This window comes from Pipistrellus kuhlii, unplaced genomic scaffold (assembly GCF_014108245.1).
Source record: "Pipistrellus kuhlii isolate mPipKuh1 unplaced genomic scaffold, mPipKuh1.p scaffold_m20_p_5, whole genome shotgun sequence".
Lineage (NCBI taxonomy): Eukaryota > Metazoa > Chordata > Mammalia > Chiroptera > Vespertilionidae > Pipistrellus > Pipistrellus kuhlii.
This window is the reverse complement of record NW_023425551.1, coordinates 45,288,351-45,302,951: the sequence shown is the minus strand read 5'-3', so window position 1 is coordinate 45,302,951 and position 14,601 is coordinate 45,288,351.

Genomic DNA, 14,601 nt, shown 5'->3' with positions numbered 1-14,601 from the left:
GTGACTATGAAGGCAAATAGAAATCTAGGTGGTGTCCACAGCCAAGGAAAGCCAGACGCCAGCAAACCAACAGAAGCTAAGAGAGAGGCCTGGAACAGATCCTCCTCACAGTCCACAGAAGGAGCCAACCCTGCTGATACCTTGATCTCAGAGTTCTAGTCTCCGGAACTGTGAGACAATAAACTTCCGTTGTTTAAGCCATCCAGGTATGGTGCTTTATTACAGCAGTCCTAGCAAACTAATGCAGGGGGTTGTGGCTATTTGAGCTACACTGGACTGCCTGGAAAATTAAAAGAGTTGTATGTAAAGGTGGTAGGGGATAGCTAGTCAACTTAACATTTTAGTCATAATAGCTGCCACTGTGACCACCACTGCACAGCATATCTACACAGGCCTCTCTGTTATGACTAAACAGTGACAGGGCTGGGGCAGCCTCCCCTTTTACTATTGACTAAGGAGCTGAGAGAAACCAGGGGGACCTTTCTCTATTCACTTCTGGGTATTTGCTCAGGCTTTCTGCTCAGACTTTTTGCCTGACTACTCACCTTTAAGGCTCAACCTAGGCTAACTCCTATAGAAGGCCTTCCCTCAATACTTCTAGATGAATTTGTTATATAGCTTCATGGAGAAAGAGACACCTCTCTGCATATCTTCATCATTACCCTCACCACATTGTCATATAGCTCTGTTCGTGAATCTGCCTCTCCCACCTCTGTACTATTTAACTCCTTGCCTATAGTATAGTACTTTGTAAACTTCAACAGTTGAAGTTGAGTATTTCTTAAATAGGTTTTAATCACCCTATTCTAGTAGCCCACATTATCCTTGTCCTTTAAGATAGATATCTAAATAAAATATTACACCCTGACCGGTTTGGCTCACTGGATAGTGTTGGCCTGCGGACTGAGGGGTTCTGGGTTCAATTCCAGTCAAGGGCAAGTACCTTGGTTGCAGGCGCATCCACAATAGGAAGTGTGCAAGAGGCAGCTGATTGATGTATCTCTTTCATTGATGTTTCTGACTATCTCTCTCCCTTTCTCTCTGTAAAAAAGCAATAAAATACAATTTAAAAAATAAAATAATATAGCAACCATGTTAAGGTAGAAGAAAGCTATTGAAGGAAAAAAACAAAACAAAACAAAACAAAAACAACTAAGGAAATATTTCTTAGACCAAAATAAAAATAAACTCAAAAGCCCACAAGTCTTAACATTATTTAGAAGTGAATTTTTATTTTGTTGATCAAGAAGAAAAGAAAACTATATTTAACACATTAATAAGTTGATTCAGGTCACATGAATCTAAATATATAGTACAGCTAAGGGCTCCAGTGACCTACACAAACCAGAATGGCTTTTGATGTGAGTAAAAGGCATAAAACAAACTTTAAAGGATTGAAATATTTAGAATAGTTTTGCAACAATCAAGCAAGCATTTTCCAGTTTGTACAATATCAAGCCTCTGGAAAGAATCAAACTGCTATACCAAGATGCTGGTCTTTGCTTGGCCCTCGACATCTCTAACACCTCCCAAAATATTCCCTAGGATCTGATTCAGATGAGTCATTCTTTACAGCCTGTAAAAGTAGACATAGCTGGATGACACAAAATTTCATCATCCTGAGCCTGAAGATCCTCTTTGCACCATAAATTATTTCCAAACTATTGTCCTGACGTCAAATAAAGATAAATGCAAACATGTAAGGTGTGGAGAGGTGTTTGCTGACATTGCATGCTGAGTTTGACTAATGGTAGGCTTAGCATTAGGAACAGCAGTTCCAGTTCAGGAGTGGCTTCGAATCTCTATTCAGAACAAGCATTGCCCAGGGACAAAGAAATTGTTTAATCACTGCGTAAATGAGTGCAGCAGGGAGGACTAGACATTGTAATTCCTTCCACAGAAGTTTTTGCAGCCTGGCCAGAACCTCTTCTAAGCACCATAATTGGAATACATATTATTTTTCATTGCAGATATGATGCTGGGTAATTTTACTTTGATTTCATTATTTTGGATGTGGTCATTATTTTGAGTTGATTGGATAGGTAATAGAGTAATCAAAATTACATATCTGTGAGTGATTTCAAAAGGTCATCTAGTTTAATCCCCAGACTCAAGGCACGATTACTGATTCCTCAAGCCAAATCAGTATATGTCTGACTCTTCCTAAAGATTTTCAGGAACATCATCCAAAATCCTGAGGGACTTTGAAAGAAACTACAAGATGATTGATCTCTGGGCAGTAAAAATAAATTTTTATGAAGTTCTTATTTTAAAATTTGCATACTTCTCTCAAGTATGTATCTTTAAGTATCTATATCCTTACTCAGAAACTAGTTATTCTTACATTATAGAAAAGTCAACCATGTTTGGGATCTTCTTTCTCAGCCCACACCAATTACTGTAGAACAATGAAGTACTGTAGTAGAAGGAAAGGGGAATGAGAAGCGAGGATGCTATCCACTGACTACAACAAGCAATATAATCAATGCATAATAAAGAAAAAGACTAAAAAATAACTACAAAATTCAAAAAGCACAACAGCCTTGAGCCTTAAAATATCAGGACAATCAGCCCAATGCACCTGAGGCATTACTGTATTATTACAGCATCATATAACAATGATGGGATTGCCAGCTTTAACAAATAAAAGTGTAAGACACCCAGTTAAATTAGAATTTCAGGTAAACAAGGAATAATTTGTTAGTACAGTTGTCCCAAATCCATAGACCAGCCTATGCTGATCTAAACTCCAAATTTTACTGGGCTTCCTTTATTTTATCTGACAATCCTAAATGAGAGGGTGACCCCAAGTCATCAATAAAGCACAACCTATGTTTAGTATACAGTTCAAAACCATGTAACAAATACAATATTATAAAATGTTCCGTTGATAGTATTTAAGAAAATCACAACTTGCAGTTGTCTGAAAAGTTCATTTATTTGAAATACTTTGAGCTATGCATGTTCTACCCACTGCAGAGCCTCAAGCATAACATATACACTTAATAAACATTGGATGAATAGTAGAAAAGGCTTAACATACCATTCCCCAGCAGTGGGGTACCTCAAGTCCCTGAAGGTTGTCCCTAGCCCCTCCTGGTCATTCAGTTTTAGAATCCCTTCACACCTCCTACGGCAGGTGTCATTTCTGCTGTCCTGTTTGAGTCCAAGCCTGACTCAGAGTCGGTGTCCCTGTCCATGCCGGGCTCCCATTCTCATGCGTGCCTCTCTTGTCCTGGCTTTCTGTGATGCCCCGGCTAACCTTCTGTGATAAGACTTTTTGAGAGAATGATATGATACCTACACTTCCTTAATATTTTGGGCTTTCTCTGCAAACCCCTTGTTATAAGAGTCAGTCAGGTGTGTGACATGAAGGAAATGAAGAAATAGGCCCAACTGTTTCCCCAGGAGCAGCTCTGCCAACCCCATCCACTCGTAGCAAGCCTCAACCTGGAACCACTTACTGGTCACTTACAGTCCTGAGGGCCGGTGTTAAGCTTAGGGCTTCACCAGATGTCTGAGAAATGGCTAGATTTCGTCTAGAACTTGTGGCCCACGGTTATTCTTTGTGATCTGATTAGTCCAAGAAATTGTCCCTCTCTTAATAGAGACAGTCTTGCACTCCTAACAGGGTTTGCCTCTGAGAGGTGAGACATGGAGTGTGGCTGTGGGAACAAGATGACAGGACATGCTTCCCCCCTCAAAGAGGCTTACTTTCTGTCTTATGTGATTGTCTTAAAGATTCTTTTACAAAAATCCCATTTATCATAATTGTTTCTAAAATAAAATACAATTTTCAGGAAAAAATAAGTCCATCTCAATTATCATCAGTCTGAAAACTAAAAGCCAGGATATCTCAAAACAGTGTTTAGCATGTAGTTAACCATTAATAAGTAATGGCTATTATTATTATTATTATTTTTAATCCTCACTTGAGGATATTTTTCCATTGATTTTTTAGAATGAGTAAGAGGGCAGGAGAGACACATCACATATTGATTGGTTTCTTCCTCAAGCTGGGGTTCGAGCCTGCAACTGAGGTACATGCTGAAATGGAATCCAGGACCCTTCAATCCGAGGGTCTACATTCTATCCACTGAGCCAAAACGTCTATGGCAGTGATGGCTATTATTACCCTGCTAAGACAAACTCTAAAATCTCACCAAGCCGAAGTAGTGAAAGAATACCTTCTTATTAGACTGCCCAGCGGCCAGTCACAGCTGCTGGAGGTCCATTTCTTAGCCAACCTCTATCCCCTGCTCCTAGGAGGAACTCAGATAAGATCTAGGTTCCAAATTAGTGTAGATGGATTACAGGTTATGCTTCACTTTAATCCCACTTAAGTAGGTGATTTAGAGCCTTGGTTGGCAATATTTGGAGGAACAAAAATTATTTAGAGGGATCCCACCAATGACCCACGTGCCCCTTCAGTTTATGCTAATAAAACTCCAAGGTTGGAGTGTTAATCTTATTTTACTGTTCAACCTGTGGCTCATACCTACGGCCACACAGTCATAAATGGGTCAGAATTGGGAGTATTACCCAAGTTTGTAAGACCCCAAAGGTGTGTTTTGCACTCAGCATTGTTGACTTGGCAGCAAAGAAACCTGGAAAGAAACATATATTGAAAATTTACAATCCACCGTAATGGTAATAAGTAGTAAGTGATTAAAAAAATTTTTTTAAGGACAGTGCCATCATATATTCCAGAAGATACAAAAGAATGTATCTGCTTCACTGTGTTTTGTTTCCCCATGGAACCAGGTGCTTGAGGACTAAGCTTTAAAAGATGGTTGGTGGTTGTGGTATCATGTTTCTGTCCTAAGATAATTGTGAGTTCCCAGGGAGTATTGTGGAATCACATGGGGCCCACATGACTTATTTTCCTTTCTTAAAAAGGTCGTTCCTGGTATCATCAAAAGAGCTAGCTACAGATCACTAAAAATCATTCCAGATTTTAGCTTCATTTGCTAAAACAAGCAGCTAGATCAAAGTTCAAGTTCGTTTTATTTCTTTTGGTTATGTGCTACTCAAACTGTGGCCCCTGGACCAGAATCATTGGCATCTCTTAAGAGCACACCTGGAGTGATTGAATCAAAATCTGCATTTTAACAAGACCCCTTAGGTGATCCACGTGCACATGAAATATGAGGAGCTCTGCTCTAGCTCACGTGGACGCTTCCTGGCAGATGTGCTAATAACACGATGCCACAGTCCTGAAGTGTATGCCAGGCCCTCTGTGAGGCCACGGTAATACTGAGATAACTAAGAATGATCTCTGTGATAGAAAGTAGAATTAAAAAAAAAAAAAAAAAAAAGGATTCTGAGCAATCTAAAAATGCTCACCTAGATCAATGAGAATTCCCGTATCTAAATGCCTTTCTGCTCTGCAAACGAGTGGAGTTCAGAATGGCTTTCAGTGAAGACAACATACCTGAATTTGTGTTTGCTTTTCATGAGAAGATAACCTAGAACATGGTAAGAAAAAAAAGGAAAGATGCATACATCTCCTATCCTGCTAAACTGTTCCTTCTTTCCCCAGTAACTGTCCCCCGACAGCACTCCAACAAAGACTTAAGACAGATAAGCTTTTAGAATCCACTCCCTCAAAAAATGTTTACTGAATGCTTACTATAGGCCCATCTCTGTGCTAAGTGCTCCAGTTACAGGTAAAAAATACATGGTCTCTGTTCTCATGAAGCTCACAGGTGTGTGTGAACAATTACTATCCAAGTCTGTGAGTATGAGAAGGCAGTTTGTAGTTTGAGAGGAAAGGGCAAATTCTGCCCCAGTTTCCCTTCCTCTGTAAAGTTTGTAGCATTACTTTGATAGCCTCAGTATTCCTCTCAAGATTTCTTTAGCCTCTGAAATGCAACTGTGTGAATAGGAGTGGTGTGTGTGTTTGTTTTTTCTTCAAACATGGAAATAGTCTTGATAAAGAACTGAAGCATCATCTGCCATCCAGTCATATTCCTCCTAAAATTATGCAACTCATCATTCCAGCACTGTGCTCCATGTCACTATTACTCAAAGTGTGGTCTGTGGGTTTGTTCCCAGCCACAACGAGATAAATACGAAAATAAGCAATGATGGTTCAGAAAACTTTTATAGTAATTTGACATTGTCACAACATGTCAGGGCATCATCAAAGAACTACTCTTATTGAACAGGCTGCTATAAATTAAATGTTTGTGTGCTCCCACCTACCTCTGTAAGACTGGTTTCTCTACTATGAATGTTTTTAAAGCAAACCTAGGAACTATTTAGATATACACGATCCTCCCTTCATAGTGCTATCATCTATCCAAACTTGATAAGATAAATTGACTCACCACCTCAAACTAATACAAATAATATTGAATGTAAACTGTAACTGAAAAATAAAATGAAAAAGCGAGCTCACTTATCACATCAAAACTTTAAATATTAATATAGGAATTATTTCCAGTATGCATAGCAGCATTTAATATGGAGAATTTCTATTTCCTTCATAATTCTTTGTTTCCTTGCAGATGTAGAATGACAAAAAGGTACTAAAGTAAGACTATTAATTGCCTGTACTCAGGCTTTCAATGAACAATGTACACATTTTTGTAGTTTTTCCTGTTTTTTCTTTCTTTCTGATTATCGTTATTGAAATGTATGTCTATTTGAATCTAATTTAAAAAGTGAGCTTGTATTTAATATTTTTTCTTATTTTTCTAGTAATTCACTTTTGCTTTATTTACAGGTATTGTTTTATTTTTCTAGTAATTCACTTTTGTTCTATTTATAAAAGTATTGGTCCAGCCGAAACTGGTTTGGCTCAGTGGATAGAGAATCGGCCTGCAGACTGAAGGGTCCCAGGTTTGATTCTGGTCAAGGGCATGTACATTGGTTGTGGGCACATCCCCGGTGGGGAGTGTGCAGGAGGCAGCTGGTTGATGTTTCTCATCGATGTTTCTACCTCTCTATCCCTCTCCCTTCCTCTTTATAAAAAAATCAATAATATATATATATATTTAAAAGTATTGGTCCACATGGATTGGGGGGGGGGGGGAGGAGTAACTGGTTCTTCTCAAATATTTTCAGAAAAATGTCTCTATAGTAACCTGCCTGCTAATGACTACTATTGTCAAACCCAGCTGGTGAAAAAGAAATACTATTAGGTAAATACCTGTCAGGCATGCTCTTTGTGCTTTACAGGCATTAAATCCTTTGCTCTTACCTTAAGAATTAGGTGCCATTTATCACCGTATTACTGATAAGAAGACTGAGAGATCCAGTCCTTTGCTCAAGGTCACACAGCTCTCTAGTGACAGAACCCAGTTTCAGAGTCCATGCTTTTATCTGTATGGGGACAGAGACAGGCGTTGTAGTCATAGCCTTTCACCAAATAACTATGGGCTTATGTGAGTCATTATTTAACTTGTGTGGGAAAAGAAACGGAAAAGTTAAAAAAGATAACAAAAGCCACACTGAAGAGTCCTTCCCCTGTGCCAGGAATTGAGCTAAGGACTTTACATACACATGATCTCAGTGTACCTAAGTGTGGGGTGGTACAGGAAATTGTTTCAGGTAATAGGGGAGATAATTAAGTGGTGCAGGGGTCAGGCAGAAGTCAAATCCCATCGCTTAATGAGGAAGCTATTTCTTCTTTAGGCCTGTCTCCCTCTGCTCACATCTGGTAGAGTCCCTTCCGTGCAGGTCTTGAGTGACTTCCTAACTTATTTCCCTTTGTTACCTAAGGAGAACAGGCCTTGGACATAACATTTGTCTGAAAACAAGGTCTTTTTTTTAAAAAAAAAATTTCATTGTGCCTTTAATTTAGGGCAAGTTGTTTTCCATTTGTAATGACGATGTAAAATTTCCTTAAAAGTGTATTTAAGTTTAACAGTGAGTTATGGACTAATATAAAGAGGATAATAGTGTAGGCCTTACATGGACTTGACAAAAGATATGACTGATGAAGTTTGGAAAATACTTCATCTTTCAACAAACCAGCAATGTAGTATCGTTTTCTATTTATAGGTAGGAGAGCTGAGGCTTAGAAAAAATTCAGAAACCTTCCCAAGGTCGCTCACTGTATAGGAAGGTGAGGAGCTGGGATTCAAGCCTAGAAGTGTCTGCCTCCAGAGTTAATGTCCTTACCCATCACATATACCATCTCCCTTCTATGAAAACCACACCTGTTCCCTCCTGGGGTTAGTACTCTGTTCTTCATGATCTGAAAGAGCAGTTCTCTAAGCGCAGGGCCAGGAAGTGGTCCTCCGCAAAAGCCCTCCTCTAGGCACTTTCATCTTCATACCGAGGTCTCTCTCTCTCTCTCTCTCTCTCTCTCTCTCTCTCTCTCTCTCTCCCTCTCCCTCTCCCTCTCCCTCTCCCTCTCCCTCTCCCTCTCCCTCTCTCCCTCTCTGCCTCTCTGCCTCTCTGCCTCTCTGCCTCTCTCCCTCTCTCCCTCTCTCCCTCTCTCCCTCTCTCCCTCTCTCTCGTTCACTTACAAGTGTGCAGGGAAGTTTTCCAGAGGCTACATGACATGTGACAGATAGGAGAACACAGCTGCCTTCTGTTAAGCCAGACATTTAAATGATTTACAAAAATGCAAGCAATGCCTCCTCATTAAATCTTTTTTTGTTTTAGAAAACTATTTTAAACAAAAAAAAAAAATGTGATTTATGTTAACATGTAATGGGTTTATTGTTATTTTAAAATGAATAAATATTTTATTTATTCAACTTAGTTTTTAATACATTAAACATTAGTACACATAACCTACAGAAACAAGTTCTTTGAGGTTGTCATAAATATAAAGGGAGCCTCAAGATGGAACATATGTGGTGAGATTTTTTTTTTTTATATTAATGAAAACTTTTTCTCCCATTATTTCCACCCTTCCTGTTTCCCCCTCCACTTAAGCAAATAATCCCTGTGATTCGTTGCTTCAGTGGAGGAACTTTTCCAAAACTTAAACCCATTAAGAAAGTTCTGCAAGGTGCTTTGAAGCAGTAATATCAAAATACAGCAAGTGCCACTGAGGAAAAAAAAAAATAGCAGTGTTGAGAGAGGCAGCTTTCCCAGGACTAAAAGAATATTTCTCACCTCTTGAGGGTGTGGGGAAGAACAAAGAAGACTGATTAGGAGATCAGAAAGGGCAGGACTGGGCGGAAGGGGCCAGGAGGACAGAAAGTAGGTACGGCTCAGCCACGGCGGGGAATCCTTCATTGTCCAGGAGCCATGTGGGAGCTGAGTACTGACACTGCCCAAATCCAGTGTTTCTGAGAGCCAGCTCTTTCTCTCCACCCCCATGACCATCTGCAGGAGTGACACCATCTGATTCATCCAACTGGGACACAACACCCTCAAAACATCTTTGGTCTATCCGAAGCCCAAGGGACTCCTTTATGAAAAGGGAATTTTAATAATATCCACTCTAAGGACTGATGTGAGCAGTAAATGAACTAATATATACAAAGCTCTTTGAATGGCAAACTCTTTGTAAGTGTTTGAATGGCAAACTCTTTGTAACTGTTGGCTCTCATAAAGAAGACAGAGCATGGGGGAGGGGAGTTAAGGGAAAGCCTGTGTCAGAGGGACTAGCCTTATGTAGAGAGGTGAAGTAACCAAACCATTTTGGGGATGTAGCCTGCACAGCCCTCAGAGCTCACTTGTTCAGCAAATGGTCCCGCATATTGGAAATGAACAGCAAGGCTTCTCTGCATGTGGCCAAAAAGGCTGCCAGCAACTGAGATGTGTGTACCTCTTTTTCTGAGAAAGACAAGCATCTGAAGGTGGCAGTCTAGGGGGACCTGGAGCTGTGATCTTGGAGACCACAATTCTGCTCTAGCAACCAATGCCACCTTAGTTCTAGACTCTAAGCATCCAGGAGGGCCAGCCCCAATGAACAGAAGATACAGCAGTCAGTAGAAACTGGAATGTGTCTCCACCACATTCTAGCTGCGTGTTCTTAAGCAACTTACTAAATCTCTTGAAGTCATAGTTTCCTCTTTTATAAAATTAAATAATATACCTATGTCACCAGTTAAATATTCCTAATATATAAAAACCCTAGGTCCGTCACATTCGCAAGGACCAAAAGGCTGGACCAAGTGGAAGTCAGTCCTGCAGCCAGCCCTGAGTTGCTGCAGCGCTGGGTTGCTATGGCTGCAAGCACGGTGACCCAGCACTGACTGCTGAGGGGACTGTGAATCAGCCCCAGAGAGAGGCCTAAGGAGAGAAGCAGGGTCTGATCTGTAGCCTCTGTGGCAGCTGTTGATCAGCATTTGCCTCTCTCTTTAGCTCCAGGCCTGATCAGCAGCTGCACCTCCATTTCTCTCCAGGCCTCCACCTGGGCTCCTGATCAGCCCTGCCTTTCTGATCAGGCCCCTTTGATAGGCCCGGAGACCCTGACTGGCATGGGAACTGACCAATCAAAACCAAATCTGAGTCAACTGTGAGGAGCCAATGGCTGCCTAGGAGGCAGAGCTTTTCATGCTAACTGGCATATAAACCAACCAATCAGAACCAAATTGTCCAGCAGAGGAGGGCAGTTGGGGTTGAGATTAGGCCTGCAGGGAAGGGGAGTTGGGGGCGAGATCAGGCTGGCAGGGGAGGGCAGTTAGGGTAATCAGGCAGGCAGAGGCAGTTAGGGGTAATTAGGTCAGCAGGGAAGGGCCTCTACTAGATGAATAATGTACTTAATTGAATTGAACTCTTCAGCTCCAATCTAGAGATAATATTTATTTAAAAAGAGGAAGCAGGTAACGATCAGAATTAAAGTGTGCAGTCCAGTGAAGAGTGTGATACAGGAAGAACTAAAGACCATACTGGGAAAATTGGGGGTGTCCTGGGTCTTTTATTCCCAAGACATACTTTTTTGCTGTCAATAATGGGTTTTTGTGTATGCTTGGGGCTCTTTTAAAGGAACTTGAACAGATTGGGAAACTGAAATTCTCACTGGGATTTTTTTTTTTTTTAATCTTTCCCTTTGGATCATTTATTTCTTTTTTAAATTCTCACTCAAGGATATGTTGAGGGAGACAGAGGGAGAGAAGAAGGAATAGAGGGAGGAAGAGAAGGGGGGAGGTAGGGAGGGAGAGAAAGAAAGAAACATTGATGTCAGAGAGAAACATTCATTGTCTCTCATATATAACCCAACCAGGATCTATCCTGCAACCTAGGTATGTGCCTTGACTGGGAATCAAACCTGCAACCTTTTGGTGTACAGGAGGATGCTCCAATCAACCAGGGCTTGATCCTTTCTTTCTTGATAGGAATATGCTAAATGTTAAAAGAGCCAATTGTAATTTCTTTCAATACCACAATGGATTTTGATGGGAGAAAATTAATTTTGCTTGATAGGCAACTTTATAAGAATGCCTCAATTTCATATATTGTGAGATAGCTATATTAATTTGGCATAGATAGGACACAATTTCAATTAACCCAGTCTTTTGTCTTTATTTGCAGGGGATGGTTCACCAATTGTTCACCAACAACATTAGAATTGAGTGAATTTTATCCATATTACTTTTTTAAGCCTCTAATACCTCAAAAGGCAAACTCTTTTAGAACAAGGTCTGTTTTTTCTTTTCTTTTTTAATTCTACTCTGAGCAAGAAACATTGGCTAAATGCCTACCTAGGGACTTCAACATTGCTAGCTCATATAATGGCCTTCCAAAGTGTTTACAGTAATGGTAATGTTGGGGATAATACACCACTGAACTTTCTGCCAAGACAGCTTTTTGAATGATAGTTCATATAAAACCTGCCAAATCATGGATATTAGAGTTGGTCATTTCTTACATGATGAAATTCTAAAGATGCAAATAATAACCTTAGACAGCAAGAGCTGGAAGGTTGTTTTGCTCCGTTCCCTCAGGTTACATATAAGAAAACGAGTCTGTGAGAGATTAGGAGTGTTGTCTAGTTTCACGACTAAGAAGTGGCAGAGATTTATTTTACTCCAAAATATGTATACTCCAAAATATTATAATATTTTACTCCAAAAATGATGCTCTTTTTATTATAACTCAGCATACCCCTCTCAGACAAGTCTGCCTAGAAATGCCAAACATTCCCTTCTCCCTTCCCACATTCCACCTTGGAGGCTCTGCCCCACTCATGACCCTGGGAGGGACAGCACTGCATACCGTGTGACTGTGCCCCACCAATCTCTGTGACTGACCCAAGGATAGACATATGACCTAAGCTGGGCCATTCGGATACTCTGGCAAGAATTTGGAATAGGGACAAAGAGGCTGAGTCATTTAGCTAAGCAGAGTCAAGTTGCAAGGTCATGCCCAGCTGGCCTGCCACAGCAGGCCAAAGCCTATCCTAGTTAGTGAGGGGAAAGCTGAGAAACCATGAGTCAGCAGGAAAATCCGGTTAGCAAACAGAGAAGCAGAAGGATGGAGCAGATGCCCAGAGACAGAGACCATGTACCTCAAAATGCAGAGGAGAAACAGAGAGAAAGAAAAATCTGCAAAATCACCTTCTTGGTCCCATAAGGCCAACTTTATCTCCTGCACTGGCTTATCATAACCCCATAATAAACTGACTTTCAATCAACCCTCTATTTGAACTAAGTAGAATTCTGTCCTTTGCCTCTAAATTCTCCCTAAGACACTCCACAGTTCATAGTGAATATATTTTGGGTGGGAAGGCTCCTATGCTTTTTTCTTTTTTTAATGAAGATTATAAAAATAGAAGTTTTATCTCAAAATCCACAATAGGATAAATGGTTTTCTGGATTCTCCTCCCTAACTATTGAGACTCTGGAAATCAAGCTTTTCAGAACTTTAGGTGGGAACTAGCCCCACTTTGGACTTTTCCCAAAATATACTAGAGATATTCTGTACAAAAATAGAGATCTTATTGCTATATGTAGATGCCACCTTGGAAATATATGTCAACACTTCCTAGAGTCTTTCCATTTAAGGATTCCAAGGACTGAGCCTCTGTTCCTGTAGATGTACTTGTGGAGTCTCCATAGGCCCAACTTTGACCCAGCTGGGAGGTGGCCATATCCATGAAAAGTTCAGATATTATTCCTGCACTAATCTCTTTTCAATAAGAGATTAAATAACATGGAAAAACATTTATGATCGAATGAACCAGGAAAACACAAAGTTATAAGTATCAACTCTGTGAAAACAGGTCACCTAAGAACATTTTTCTTGATAGTCCTCAACAAAGTAATTGAGGTAGTCACAATCCATCCATAGATCTTGGTTTGTAGGATAAATTCTATTGGGCATTTCTGCTTTAGATGATTTGGGTTAGGAAAAGTTACTGACCTGGTGCAGGTCCTGAACTTCTTACATAGTCCTGATTTTGGTTCTGTGCTGATCTATTTCTATGCCTGTCTGTAGCACTTCTCATAGCTGTGAACTACTGATAATGGAGAGTTCTCAGTCTCTCTCTCTCTCAGCAATCCTTTAAAGTCTTGTGTGTGGGGGGAGGGTTTTGCACCTCACAGATTTCAACAACTGTATTTAGATTGTGCTCATTAGTGTTTCCCTATCTACTATTTCTCAACTCTGTGACAAGGTGGAAATGTGACTTCCCACCAGTGTGCTAATAACTTCTGCAAAGTTTCTGGGAACACCCTTTAAAGCTGAGGTGATAAGGGGAGACATAAATCTTCTTGCATTTAGTAGGGGGGAAAAAAAACAAAACAATTTATGGACCGAATACCACTGGAAACTCTTTTCTTTGTTACAGAAGTGTATTATTCTTTGGCTGTTTTCTGAACCAGTCCCAACAAGTCTCCCTGACAAGCAGAAGGAGTTAAACATTGGCTCTTGCTGCTTAACAATGGTTTGGTTGCTTAATGATCTCATGTAGACTTTTTTTTTAATGTTTGTGGCCACGCAGCATCTTTTGAAAGATTTTCCCATATCAAGGAAACGTAGACATTATGAATCCTGCCTTCTCAAGGGAAAAACTAGAACTCACTATTCCAGCCTTTTCTGCAGCCAGGGCATGAGCATGTGACCTTGTTTCTGCAATCAGATGCAGCTGTGCTCTGCAATGTAGAAGAGGAAGCCATGAGAAAGCAGGTGTCATGCAGAATCAGTTTTCTGGTGAGGGCTGTGGGGCTTGGCAGAGACACCGAGGCGGACACAGTAGCAGCCCCAGCGTCTCCCGTGGGGGTTGTCAGTGCAGCCACAGGGCCTGTGCCTGCTAGTCCCTGCTGTACTGCCCAGCAGTGTAATTGGGATATAACTTCTTGCAAAGAGCCTTAGGGCATGATGCCCTGGCCCTTCCAGAAGTCTGTGTGCTAAATAACTCCACTAAGGCATCCTTTTTTATTTTTAAACTGGCAAGAGTGAATTCTGTTGTCTGCAACTAAAAACCTTGAATAAAATATTGACTTTGTATGATTTCATATTAGGTTGAAGGACTTAGAAGTGATGTATTTTTCTTATTAATCATGCTCCACCAGCGGGGAGAGACAAATAGGGTTATATTAATGACAAATTCTAAATTTTACTGCTTCTTCCTCCCACTTGCATAATGTAGATTTTTTTTCTGGCCTCAACCAAAAGCGTCTTCCAGCTTTTGGTTCCAGCTTATGGTTCATAAAAGATCATAAAACAACCTTGGGGCCTATGTGCTCC